This window comes from Silene latifolia, chromosome 9, assembly GCF_048544455.1.
Source record: "Silene latifolia isolate original U9 population chromosome 9, ASM4854445v1, whole genome shotgun sequence".
Taxonomy (NCBI): Eukaryota; Viridiplantae; Streptophyta; class Magnoliopsida; order Caryophyllales; family Caryophyllaceae; genus Silene; species Silene latifolia.
This window is the reverse complement of record NC_133534.1, coordinates 81795397-81810708: the sequence shown is the minus strand read 5'-3', so window position 1 is coordinate 81810708 and position 15312 is coordinate 81795397. Positions and strand designations below refer to the sequence as shown.

Sequence of the window (15312 nt, the reverse complement as noted above, 5' to 3'; positions counted from 1 at the left end):
TCAGTTATCACTCAATTTTGGACAATAATTTAACTTGATTTAATTTTATGCTCATTTTTTACCTTAAAATCATAATATTTATGAAATAAACCCTAATTAAATTATAAAAATTTTAAATTTTGAATTTTAAATTTTTGAACATTCTGGAATAATTCCATGACACTTATAATGTCAAAACTCATGGTTAAAATTTTCTAATTAATTTTTGAGAAAATATAGTTGCATTTTATCGGTTTTATCTCATAAAACATTTAAAGTATCCGAAAATTAATGCAATAATTTTTACAACCATAGATCTGATTAGTGGGATATTTATGCAACCTAAAATAATGTTCTCATGCCATGCAATACGTTTTAGCTATTTATGCCAAAATAGTCACTATTTATGCCATTTAATCTCGAAATTTACATAGACTCTCTAAATTATGCATGTAACAATATATTAAAGTTTCATGGCCCAATTCGAAATATAACTATTTTTAACCATTTAACCTCTTTTAATCCATTTTTATCTCATAAAAATCATAAATCATGCAATATTAATCCAATTAATACGAGATTTTACACACAATTTGTAAAATATGCATGTGAGGTCATATAAAATGTTCAAGGTCATAAACTTAGTTTAACTATTTTTAGCATTTTAATTCCCATTTTAGTCATAAAAATGTAATAAAATGACCAAAAATCATTAAAATGAGCAATAAATTTCCATAAATCATAAAAATGACCTAAAACATTTTAGGACTAGAATATATAACATGCATGGTGATTTCGTAGCTTATACTTATAAATCACAAATTTTTAGTTTTATATGTTAACTCTTTAACTCGGAAAAACAATAACCGGTTATGCATGCAACATCCTTATGCTCTGATACCACTTGTAGGTTTGTTTACCTCATATTAGAATCCTCTAATAATGAACTAATTAAACTTCTTAATTATTTGTTCTTTAGATCTAGTGCATGCATAACAAAATAAGAGATTTATAAGAAAAACAATGTCCCTTACATTGGTTGTTGGTTCGAAAATATGGGCACAAGTAAGGTCACCTTCCTTCACTTGTTCTTGAGCTAAATATGATGGATGATCCTCCTAAGACTCCAAGTATAGAAGACACTCCAATAAGTTGCACCCAAGATTAATCCCAAAAATTCCTACTAATATTAACTAGATAAGTAGTAGAAATATTACCTTAATTTTACTAATATTTCTATTGTTACAACCTTTAGTAATAGTTGGAGAGTATTACTATTTGAGAGAGTTTTTAGCAATTTGCATGTGAGGGAAAATAAGTGGAAAAACAAGTAAAAACCAAGTAGGAAAAATTGAGCAACAAATGCTCTACTTAAGGAGCAAAAACCGGTGCCCCTTTTCGATGTGGGGAATCTTTTCCCTTTTGTTTTTACTCATTTGTATAACGTAGGTAGAGTAGTGTAAGAATTAGCATGATTAAAGTTCATATGACAAGTCACTATCACACTCAAACCAAAATAAACAGACGACAAAGGGGGCATCTTTTGCTCTCTTATTTGGCCGGAAATATGGACCAATTGGTCCATTTTTTCCTTTTGTCATTTGTCCCACAAATGCTTATAAGTCATATGTTTAACTATCCTAAATAATTAATTATTAATGTAATCATTTAACACTTAAATATTATAATTAATAATATAATATACACTCCACCTTTGAGTAGTATACTACCATTATATCAACATATAATGGGTCCTATAATTACTATTTATTTAAAATTACAACTTCTTGTATCTTTAAATAACTAATTACCTCTACCTCAAAACTTATATAATACCTCAACTAATTTAGTAATTTAACACTTAATTACTAAATAAAATCTTATTTAATCACATTACAATAAGTCGTAAAATCGCACTACCATAATTAAGGAATTAATCAATCTGTATCGCATACAGTTAATTAAATATCCATTTGGGCCTCATCCTATAGGTGTGACCTAAAGGGATCATCTGACCACCACCGTCACACGACAGTAATGTCAAACTCTAGTTAGCCAATCATTACCGATTAATGACGATCAGTTGACTATATAAAGAATCATCCCTTACGTATGAGATTTAATTATGATATTAAATCATGTGATCGCACTATTGTTGAGGTCACATTTTCCAACAATGGGTATTTTCGGATCCATTATGAGTTTTAAACAGGTGAAAGTGGTAAGACCCTTTCTTGATGCTTGTCTTGAATATTGGAACCCGGGGTATCATGTTTTCGCCTTTTCTGGAGGTGAAATTTGTCCTTTTCCAAGAATTCGTGAGCAATTAGAGGATGGGATATAGAAATTTTCAGCGTTGGCATCTAGGTCCCAAGGGTATAAGAATAAGTTCAGGGATCTTCATGGATCGAACAAAGTCAAGTTGATCGTCGGTAACTTCCAAGGGTGTCTGCCGGATCTTTGATTTTATTGATCGCTTTATAGATAGGAGGACCCTTCTATTTATTATCTTTGCAGGTATGAGTCTTGATTTTGACTTCTTCATTGTTTTGTCTTAAGGGGGCCATTTAGACGCGGAGATGAGAGGTGACCCGCGGTTTTTGGGTATCATTGAGCAAATGGAGCTGCGTAAGAGCCCAGCTTGCCTGGTATTAGGAGAGACTATCCTAGGGTTGGATAGTCGGAAGGCTAATCGCGAGCTTCCGTATCTTGGAAGTCCTATCATTTTACAGGGAAAATGCTTTCGTTTATTTCTTTTGTTTGTTTGTTTTCTTCTATTATTTTTTTTTATTTTTTTTAAGATGGGACATTGATACTTGTCACCTTTTGCAGATTTGGCACATGGAAAGGCTGCAATTGATCGAGCCCCCAATTGACGTGCCTGGATATCGATCACGATCGATCTTGATGAGGATGAGGTTGTAAATGGTGGATTTCACTCGAGTTTGCAACTACTGGGAGAACAAACTAAAGAATGAAGGAGGTCTGCTGATTAGATGGGTTGTTCCTTGGTGGCATCTCAGAGCATTAACAAGAGTATCATACTTGGATCCTATTCAATCCATTCGTATCATGATCTTAGAGTTCATGGCCCATCTTTTCCGGAGAGGCTAATGAGGTAGGATGGTATGAGGTAGAAAATCCTGAAGCTTGACACTATTCCACAGGTGGCTTTGGCGCATACGTCTGAGACTTGTCGTGAGTGGGCTTTGTACTGGACTCAAAGGAACATGTGGTTAATTCATGTCCCGGTTGGTTTTTTGTGGGTGTCGACTCTTATTTGGAGTGGGTCAAGGCTAGCACCATGGGAGAGCGCAAGAAATTGAGGAAGCGTGAGCCGATTGATTACAAGATCCACGAGGTGGCGAAGGAGAACTAGAAGTACTTAACAAAAGAAGAAGAAGAAGAAAATTTGGATTCCGAGTCGTCCGCCCTAAGAAGAAACCAAAGAGTGCTCCTATTGAGAAGATGATTGTGGATCGAAATGGGAAGACTAGGCCTCAAGAAATATCGTTGGTGATTAGGTCGGAGATAACGCAAGAGCGTCCCCCTCGAGGCCGAGACAAGAAGTATGATCGAAATGACAAAGGCAAAGGAAAGATGGAAGAATAGTTCTCTGATGCATCTGGTTTGAAAGTTAATGCCTCTAAATCTGAGGTGGTATTCAATGGAGTTTTTAAGGATCTGAAATAAGATATTACTCAAGTTTCTAGCTTCTGTGGGAGAGATTATTACCTTTTAAATGCAGGAGTTCCAATTCAGCCGGGGAGATTGACAAGGCAAGACTGTAACATCCTTTTTGAAAGAATAGTGACTAGAGTGAGAGCTATAGGTGCAAGGAAGCTTAGCTATGCAGGTAGACTTATGCTTATTTCTTCCGTGCTTAATACTCTCCATAATTATTGGGCCTCTATTTTTTTAATCCCCAAAGGTGTTATCAAAAGGATATAAGCTATTTGCAGGAACTATTTATGGAGTGGTGATACTGAGTATCACAGAGATTCCTCTAGTGGCTTGGGAAAAAGTTTGCTGCAGTAAGCAAGAGGAAGGATTGAATATAAAGGAAGCTGAGGTGTGGAACATTGCAACTGTTGGGAAGTTGGTCAACTGGATTTATACTAAGGCCGATAGGCTTTGGGTTATTTGGATTGATCATGTGTATCTAAAAGGTACTGACTGGAATTCTTATCAACCTCCTCCTGATTCCAACTTGAACTGGAGGAATATTTGCAGAGTTAAGGATACTTTGAGAGGTGGCTATATTAATGGACAATGGATGCCTGATTCTAAAGGGTATTGTATTAGGACCGGTTATCACTGGCTGCAGGGACCACACCCCCCTGTCCAGTGGTATAAAACTGTGTGGGATACTTGGAATGTGCCTAAACATTCCTTCAATGGTTGGTTAGTTATGCAGAAGGGTTGAATACGGGAGAAACTAATGCATCCGGGTATTTGTGATCGGGATAGTTTTGTGTCTTATGTGAGCAGGATGTGGAATCTCATACACACTTGTTTATGTTATGCACATACAGTTACAAGATTATCAGTGGCATTGAACATTGGTTGCATTTGAGATTATAAGGAGCTCACTTCTGGGTGCTCCGAATGGCATGTGTTGCTTGCTGGTATTAAATTTGGTAGGAAAGGAATTCTTGCAGGTTGAGCTTATATCTTACTCTACCTGTTAAGATTGTCAATGATTTGAAGAATATGATCGTGGCTCATTATATTGCACAAGATTAGTCCTATTTTTTCTTAATAGCGATCGTAGATGGCTACTAAAGTTCGGCATTCGTATGTAATTGTTTAATTAGCTAAGCATTGCAAAAAGAGTGTAGTCGAGAAATTGTATTCACTGCCTATGATTTGTCATTCATTAATAAAAGCTTACATTGCACCAAAAAAAAAAGATGGAAGAATAGGAATAGCCTAAGTCGTTGTATTATTTATTATTATTACTATCGTTTGTAATAAATGACGGGATTTTTAGAATCCTAGCCTAGCATTTTATTTCAGCATTTATATATTATTTGGCGTATTATTAATAGATGAATAAATCGATTGTTTTTAGTTAGGAACTAAAAAATCAGATCCCTTTATTTATTCTTTCGAATTCCAAGTGCCAAAGCAAATGTCCTTCTCTTTACATTTTGATCAGAAATTGATTGGGTTGTGTCCCGTGAAGGATTGCCTATGTATTCATTGAAAATGAAATGAAACCCAGAACGTAATGATGTGAGTCGTATTTACACACATTTAGTCCCCTAACTAGCCTCGTTCATATGCATTCTTGCATGTATTAGGGCCGTTTCTATCTTAAGCTTCCTACTTTGCATATTCTATGAGGTTTTGTGCCCTTGGTAAGGAAGGAGGACTAGCGTTGCGTGTATGGAGCAAAACAGAGCTAAATTGATCACATCTAAGGACCAAGCATCAAAGAGGCGACCGATTCTAAAGGCCTAAGTTGATAGAACAAATAATTGGGCAATAATAATGGACCCCCACGGCTCCTCAATGATCCCCACGGATCACGAGGCAGCCAAATGAAGAAGAAAGAAATCTGCAAGGAAGGACGGGCGACCCAGAGTCGGACCGGGCGTCCCATTACTAAGGACGGGTGTAACACCCCCATACACTAATGTGCCTTACCAAGACCACCCAATGCATGAAAGTGTTACCATCTCGGTTACCCGAGGCAATGTATATCAAAAGGACTATAAAAGAACGTACTTTATTAATTAAGTTTAGTGAGATACAAACCAAAACCAAAACTGTCAAATGAAAATACAATTGTTCCAAGTACCAAAACCAACTAAATGAAATATAAAGGTCAATGACACAACGGAAGACTCTAAGTGACACGTGGTGACTCGGTCCCGGCTTTCCCTCTCGCAATTCATCTCATACTGCTCAATGATGCTCACCGTCCCGAATGCATCACCACGAGTTTTTAAAACCTTTAAACGGGGTCAGTTAATTATTACACAATATAAGATAAAGGAATATGAACAATTCATATAATCACCCGACTCTGTCACATCACCAATCAACTGACTAGCCAGAAGGTCTAGTCCTACCAGATCACGACAACAACCAGTAATCCTCACCGCCAATGGGGGACCGCAGCCGTTCCCACCCAAGCCCCGCTCATCAATATCGAGCACAAACCCAAGTTCCTTAATGTGCACATCCCCTTTTGTGGCGGGTTCCACAAAGGGCGAATCAAGGGCATGAAGCCACTCCCGCAAGTGACTCCACTCAGCCGAGGACACACTCGCGAACCATGACAAACACAACCAACCAACTATACCTCAACAATTACCAATTACCAATTCCAATACAATATAGATCAACAACATTAAACAACCATCAACAATTAACCATGAAATACAAAATGTAACCAATAACTGAGTAAGGAAACCCTACCCGGAAAAGTAATCACCAAGATCGTCACAATCAGCTAAACAGAAATGTTCCTCTACGAAATCACCTTGTATAAACCACACAATCATACAATTCCCATCTACAACCACTATACTCCCAAAACCCCCAAAATACCCAATTATGGTTTCAACCAAAATCAATGAAACAACATAAAAATCATACTATAAGCTTACCCACAATGCGACGGTCTCAACGACGTAAAAGAACTTAGAAATCCAATGACACAAGCCTTGGGATTTGATAGCAATGCGAAAGAGAGAAGCAACATAACTCAATTTGAACCATATAGTTTATATGTTTATGTTTTGATGATGACAAGGTGTTTTATATTTTATATACTTGTTGCGCGTAATCGTATGTCTAATTGTTTTAGAATCAACTTATTTCAAGCAAGCAACAAAGGAGATTGTGATGATAGTATGAAATGTTCAAGCCTCTTTTCAAGATCAAACGATATATAGATGCATTCAAGATTTATGTAAAGACGAAGTTCGTCTAAAGATTAATCAAGCTTGGATGATGACGTAGCCTATACTTGAAGATCTCCTTGAAGATTAGAATAGTATAGGTGATTATCTCGTAATGATAATTAAGAATGAGTTTCTTGAATTGGTAAAGTTATAGCTTTGCAGCTATAACATTACTAGTAAAAGAGCTCAATGTTATAGCTCCCCTACTCTAACATTGAGATGCTGAGTTTATTATACACGACTTATAATGTTTCAAAATTGTTTTTGAAAATTGTTTATAGTTTATTTTAAATGTTTTGATAAAAGTATTTATATAATAAAGCCCGGTTTAGTGGGGAGTTTGGTTTTATATTGGACGTTGACTAGTGGTTGTTCTGGACCAACTTATGAGTTGGACCTTGCTACTAATTAGGTTTTCAACAAAACCTCTTTTAAAACCTAAATTCTGACCTATATATTGAGCTAGGGTTTGCACGAGTCACGAGGCTTATAAGCCGTGACATCTCGTGTTACTGATGTGACCATTATTTGAGCGTATTTAGTCCCCGAATTAGCCTTGTTCCCATGCTTTTTAGTGCATATTTAGGTCATTTATTGTCTTTAGTCCTTTGTTTTTGCATATTCTTTGAGGTTTTGTCCCCTTGGTAGGAAAGGAGTGCAAAACTTGCATTTTCATGGCAAAATAGAGCTAAATTGATTGAATTCAATGACCAAGCATCAAAGAGAAGACAAGACTAGAAGGCCTTTGTACATATTGTAGTAGTTGGGCAATGATGAGAAAAGATCCTTGCATCTCCGACAAAATCCCCGAGGATTGTTGGAAGAAGAAGGAAGAAAAGAAGAAAGGAAGAAGCTGACTCAGAATCCGAGCGGATTGCCCTTGGGACGCCCGTCCAAGACCAGGAATCCGAGCCTCTTTGCCAGAGGGACGCTCGTCCAACAAGGCCACAATCCGCCCGTCCAGCCAATGAATCCGCTCGTCCAAAAGCCAGAGAATCCGCTCGTCCCGTGCCTTGGATGCTTGGATTGTGTTACAGCAAATTTCCATTTGTCTTGTTCTATGAAGGATGCGCATATCTCGGAAAGACCGACAAAAAGGAGACTCGCATATTTTTCTGAGAGGAGTGATTCCTCAAGGACTAATCGTCATTTAAGCCCTTAGTAAACCCTAATTTGTGTACCTAATCCCCACTATAAATACCCCATTAGTCTAATTAGATAATCATGTTCTTCTTATCAATCTTTAGTGTAGTTTATATCAATCTAATCTCTCTTTAATCTTGTAATCAACTTTTAATCAAGTCGTAATACAAATCTCATTTCCTTAATCTCTCTTTTGTTCATCTTTTATTTTGGGTAATTAAAGATTATTTGGGTTATTATTGGGAGATTGACAACCTTCCATTCAATCATCAAGTACTTCTATTATTCTTTGCTTTATTATTGGAATCATTAGTAGGTATAATTCTCTTAATCCCTTTTTAATTATTGTTAATCATCTTCATTTATTCATCATGTTTTACTTTGTTGGTATGATTGACAACCTTGCTAGCATGTTCAACATGATAATGAGTGAGTAGTTTCCTTAACTAGGGTGAATGGGTAATTAGGGGAAACCAACATTGAGGATGATTCATGCTTAATTTAATATGTTTTCATAGTTTATTTGCTTGCTTGTTGTGATCTCAACTTATGCACATGTTATGTTTGATGAAATGCGAGCCTATGAATCCCTGCATTTTTTACCCATCACTTACCTTTTCAATGAGACTTGTAATACATCAACCAACTCGAGTCTCATTAGACCATGCATATAGTTGAGTAGGGAAGATTAAGTCGACTTGTAGGTGTTGTACAATCTAATCGATCCGCTCAGGGACCCAAACTTTCCTAGGATTGTAAGATATAAACCAACTCGATCCATCACAACAATAATTGCTTGCTTATAATTTGAGAATATGTTTGTATGATCAATTCCCATGAATCCCCTATGACCCCATGACACCCTAGTGCCTTTTTATCAATTGTTTACACCCCTTTTTAATCATCTTGCTTGATTACTTTCATTGCTATTTAATTTAGTGATCTTCTATTCCAACCCCAAATTGTGACACCCCTAGACACCGCTACTTACAATTGAAAATCTCACTTCAATACCCGTCCCTTGGGATCCGACCTTTACTTGCCTCTTTACTAATAATAGAGTTGTTTGTGAAGTTATAAATATTGTTTTGGTCTAGGTGCTCCTAACGAAAAGTACCGAAAACTAAACCTCCAAGTGAGCCCGACCAAAAATGGCGCCGTTCTTGTGACGGTGTTAACTTGATTTAGATTTTCTTAGATTGTTATTAGTTGTGTCTTTCTTTGCCTTGGGGAAGTAAAAATCCTTAAGGTTTGTTCTAATTATTTTCAAGTTGTTTGATATTTTGCATGTCTAGAAGATCACAAGGTAACTTGTTACCCTTTGATCACGAAATTGAAAGGACTTTGACAAACAATAGAAGACTTGCTAGAGGTACTTTGAGAAGTATTGGTGAGGTTGTAGTTATTCAACCAAACACTATTGAGTTCGTCAACGCTTTTGCAAGAGAAGGTGAGGAGAACCCAACACAAAAGCAACCCACAATGCCTAAATTTTCATCACATTCCGTACCAACCGAGGAGAACATACCCCATGGTACTCCCACACCACAACACTTAACCGGAAATTTCATTGCCAAATCCGCATTTATCCAATTAGTCGAAAGAAGCCAATTTGGGGAAGATGCCTAGTGAAGACCCTCACTCTCACATGGAGACTTTTTGTGACTATTGTGATGCGATTTCTCAAACCGGTGTAACTCAAGACCAAATTCGATGGGTCTTATTTCCTTTTTCTCTAATTGGCACCGCAAAACAATGGTTGAAAGGCCTTGATAAGGCTACTCTCGGAATTGACTCTTGGAAGAAATTGGCTCTAGCTTTCTACAAAAAGTTCTACCCACCGGAAAAGACTAACATGCTAAGAGCTCAAATTACGGCTTTTAAGCAAAGAGATGAAGAATCTTTGTATGAAGCTTGGGAGCGGTTCAAAGGAATTTGTCGCTCATGTCCTCATCATGGACTTAGCGAGTGGTTCTTGGTACAATAATTTTGGAATGGTCTTTATGAAGACTCAAAAAACATTCTCAACATGGGATCAAATGGTATGTTCACCGACGTTGACGATAATCAAACTTGGAACAAGATTGAGGAAAGGCGGTCCATAACTCACAATATAGTAGACCTCGCAAGGCTACTAGAGGAGGAAAGCATGAAGTGGACTCTATTACTCAATTGGGTGCTCAACTTAGTGCTCACATTGATACCATCAATTTGAAGTTCGAAAAAGCTATGGCTAGACTTGAAGAAGCCTCAAAATCACCAAAGCATTATGTTAATGCCATGACGGCATCTTCATCAATCCCAAGTGGGATATGTGAGGATTGTGGAACTTTGGGACATGACCAAAGTGAATGTAGGGGAACAAATGAACAAGTGAATTCCACCCAAATCTCTCATATAAAAGCCAAAATGTTCAAAACCCTCAACCAACATACACCCCACCTCCCATGAGAAACCAAAATTAAAGACCCTTTTACAACCAAAACCAAGGTTACCAAAATCAAACTCCATACAATCAACAAAATGACCAAGGTTTTGATGTCCAAAAAGCGGTCCTCCAAATGCAAAAGAATCAATAAGAGTTTTTCACTCAAATGCAAAAGGATAATCAAGCAAAGGAAATCACCATCAACAACATCCTAGCCCACACAAAAATGTTGGAAACCCAATTGACTCAACTAGCATCTCCAAGCTCACAAAGACAAAAGGGGCAATTACCACCTCAAAGTAATATCCCGAGACATGAAACGGTTAGTGCCATTCACTTGAGGAGTGGTACGAGGTATGAAGCACCAAAGAAGCAAGTTGAGGATGAAGTTGTGGAAGCTAGTGACATAGAAAAAGAAGTGCAAAACTCCAAGGATGGAGAACCATCAAAAGAAGAAGTCTCAAAGAGAAATGAAGACAAGGCCAAGGAGAAGGAACCCATTGTGATTAGACTTTCTCTTCCAAGTCGTCAAGCTAAGCCCAAATTTGATGACCAACTTGGAAAATTTATGGAAATTGTGAAGAATTTGGAAGTCTCGATTCCTTTCACGGAATTAATCAATCACGTGCCGTCCTATACAAAGTACATGAAGGACATCCATACGAAAAAGAAGTCGATCCGGAAGCTTGAAACCATCGCCTTCACTAAGGTGAGTAGTGCAATCCTTCAAGGGAGTTCACCTCCGAAACTTAAAGATCCGGGAAGCTTCTCAATACCGTGTACCATTGGCGACACAACGATCAACAAAGCCCTATGTGATCTAGGGGCTAGTGTGAGTGTTATGCCATATTCGGTGAGTAAGAGGTTAGGGATGGGAGAGCTTAAATGTACCAACATCACACTCCAAATGGCCGATAGATCAACGAAGACACCATTAGGGATATGGGAAGATGTTCCCGTAAGAGTTGGGAAATTTTTCATCCCGGTGGACTTTATCATTGTTGACATGGAAGAAGACTCCAATATTCCAATCATTCTAGGTAGACCTTTCTTGCACACCGCTGGTGCGGTGATAGATGTGAAGCATGGAGAGCTCACTCTAGAGGTGGGAGATCAGAGCATTGTTGGAGCTTGTGTCCTCCACAAATTAGTGTGATAACATTTATAAATCTCTTATAGGTTCACAAGGGTATACTTCGTATTTTATCAGTTGATTAACGATTACCTAATAACGGTTGGCTTGCTAGAAAGTTTGACGTTCTTATCATACTGATGGCGGTGATCAACTGGTCCCTAAAAGTCACACCTAAAGGATGTGTTTGAGAGATGTGGTTATGGAAATGTAATCACATTGATGCCTTATATGACTAAACAGTTAGTCATTGTGATGATGAGACGATTATTTAATGCCGATTAAATAATATTAGCTGAGAGAATTAACTGTCAATTCGTAAATTGAATATAATATGTTATATTTAATTAATGTATATAATGTTAGCTTGGACGAATTAATATGTTAAATGTAATCGGTTATATTTAATCGACCAAATTATAAATATGCGATATTTATAGTTAAAGTATATATTATACGATATTGTCATAATAAATTATTATTGACCCGTATTAAGAAATCAACTGCAAGCTGTTGTGTGTAGACTTGTTAATACGGAATAATATAAATGACAATTTATAAATAATACACTAGTTGTATACATTTTGTAAACTACCAAAATAAGAAGATTTAATCTCATTATTTTTGGTAGGTGGATAAACCGAAAATAAGAAGATAATTCTTCTTATATTTCGGTTGGTTTGGCCGAATTTTAGGAGAAGAAATATCTCCCCTTGACTTCTCTTATTTCGGTTATAATAAGAGAGTAGGAGATTCATTTCTTAACCTAATTTTTACCCTAGCACACTCTCATCAAAAATACACACAAAACCCTAAAAATTAATCAGTTAATTGGGGATCTATTCTAGCAAGAACAAAGGCATATCTCACATCATCTTGGGTGCAACTGATAGGTGAATATTATTGCGATATTGTTCTTAGGCCGATTTTGCTAGGACCGAAGGTTGATTTCATAATCTTTCTATTTTGTTCATGCAAATTTCTTTTATGACTAGTTTTCATATTAATAATTTCGTTATAATCCTTATAATTTAAAGAGAAGCATACAGATAAATTCCCACAAGTGGTATCAGAGCTTAAGCCACGGAATTATTTTTGATGAATTTCATAATTTAATTTAAACAAAAGGATTTCAGAAGAAAAAGAAAAATTTCGGCTGAAAATTTTTTTTGCCGAGAGGAAATTTTTTTTCAAATTTAGTTTTGTTCTTGTTTTTGATGATTTATTTCCATTTTGATTCATTCATTTTATTGTTTTAATAAGTTAAAATGATTACATGATGAATTTGTAGATGTTTGATTTAATGAGGATTAAATTATAATGTAAATGGAAATCGTCTTGTTGATGATGTTAAATTTGTTTTTTTTTTTGCTATATAGTTTTTGGCATATATGGTTAATCATGTTTCATTAATTTACATGCTAATCTTGTTCTAATAGCAACTATAAATGAATTTGTTCATCTTATTGTTTTTCGGTTTTAGGGCTTAATGCCGAGTGACAAAAAGGAAAAAGATTCTAATTTTTTTCTTTTTGCTGATATGCCGAGAAAAAAAGAAGAAAAAAAAATTCTGCTTTTTTTTGTAATTGCCGATAAAAGGGGGGTTGCTTTTTTTTTGTTTTTGCCGAGAGCCAAAGAAAAAAATCTGTTTTTTAATTTTGTTGATTTGGCGGGATGCCGTGAGCAAAATATATAAAAAAAAATTGTTTATTTTGGCCAATCATTATTATTATACATCATTTCTATATTTTGTATAGTAGTTTGTTGTGAAAAAGTTCACATATTAAAGATACCTAATTATTTTAAAGAGGTTTAAAATAATGTGTGATTAATTCATATTATAGGTGAATATGAATTAAGATTGAAATAAATGTGATTAATTGAGGGATTGTCACTTAATTTGATCATTTAAATAGGTGATTTGGGAAATTAATCTACATAATTAAGGAATTATGTCTTGCATGTTTAATTTTTTTTAGTTGATGCCTTTTATTTTAGTTGAATGAATCGTTGAATGGATTTATTTACGTATTTTTGCAATCGGTTGTAATTTGTAATACCTAGTGTGGCCTTAGTTAAATTATGTTTTCGTAATGATGGAAACATAATTTTTAATGTAATTTGAGATCTCGTATCTCCGTTTGGTTTTCTTTATTTATTACGGTTTTGAAATTAGAATGTGAATAGGTTTATTATGTAATTTTTAATTGTAATTTTAAAGAAGACTAAAGATGGAGATTGGAGCTCACTCCCGCTACATGGACCAAGATGGAACATCAAGACAAGCTTCTCGGGTCCAAGGATGGATTCCAAAATTGTATTTAATGTTCATTTTGGTAGATAGGCCACATTAGGACTTTATTTTGTTTTTACGTTTTACCGTTCTTATTGCTTTTCATTCACATGCTAGTTAGTGCATCATTTTCCGCCTAAAACCAAACCACCTACTAAAATGCATGAAAATTGACTCATATAGATTGTATGTTAGTTTTCATAGACATACAGATGTCACACAGTTTAAGCCACCACCTTAGTTTATTCATTCACGCATGCTAGATATTAGTTCACTTAAAATGAATTAAAATAAAGTTGATGGGATCTTCCTCTAAAACGGAAATTGAGACTAGTCTTTATAAGGGAAAACCACTATGAATCCCTTCTTCATCGGTAGGCATAATATGACCCCTTTTACGTTGGGTAAGTAGTTTGTGTTGACTTAGTTTATCTCAACATTATAGTCCGAAGAGTTTCTCGTGATTATGATGGACTAAAGATAGAATTTCTGTAAATTTATCGACCAAGAATTCTATGAGAGAATTAGCCAAAAGGTTGGCTTATCAATTTACTTAAAATTGAGTCTTGCGATCATTTATATAATTCTTGAGGAAGGTCAATTGTATAAATGCATGAGTCTTCGCTTATAACATTTTGCATTAAAACTTAAAATCATAACGATGCATATGCTTATTATTTTTTTCTTCTTTTTCGATGTAGAATACGTTTATTTTGATAATATTTTGTTACAACAAATGGCTGGAAATAACGAAATCCCAATGCCGAGTGTCACACTTGGACGCGAGTCCTGGCTTAAAGTTTTTATGGACAACATGAATCGGTTCACACGATCAAGAATGATGGGTCCAACTTTATGGATCGGGAGGCAAAACTACGGAATGTCTTGTCATTGCTGACGGTAAGCTCAAGTACTTATTTGAGCCAATACTGGTATACCCAGGCCCCAATGCAGGAGTTAACGAGTCACTTGCTTATAGTGATTTCGTCATGGAAGCGGGTGCGATAAAGAACGTACTCATCTTTGCAATGGAAACCAATTTGCAGAGACGCTTCATTGCCCAAGGTGCAAACAAGATTTTCACCACGCTCACTAACGAGATCTCAAAAGCACCAAGAATCGTTACTTATGAGCATACCTGTCGCTTCTTTGATGCGAAACTCCAAAAGGGCCAACCGGTTAGCCCACACATTCTTAACATGATTGAGAATGTCGAGAAATTGGAGGCACTTGATTGCAAAATCAGTGAGAGCATAGTCATTGACCGAATGCTTCATTCTCTTCATGATGGTTTTGCCCTTTTCAGGGCGAACTACTACATGAATGACTTGAAGAAAAGTCCTCATGAGCTACACTCAATTCTCGTCGCACACGAGAAGGATATGAAATTGAGTGGGAGCATGAAGCAGGATGTTCTCAC

At 36.1% G+C, this 15312-nt stretch overlaps 1 non-coding gene across 1 annotated transcript; it reads right to left on the bottom strand.

Annotated features, from left to right (window-relative positions):
- Positions 1-9894: 9894 nt before the first annotated feature.
- Positions 9895-10001, bottom strand: LOC141603014 (small nucleolar RNA R71). Its single transcript, XR_012524914.1, has one exon. It is a non-coding gene; the product is annotated as a small nucleolar RNA R71 (small nucleolar RNA).
- Positions 10002-15312: the final 5311 nt, after the last annotated feature.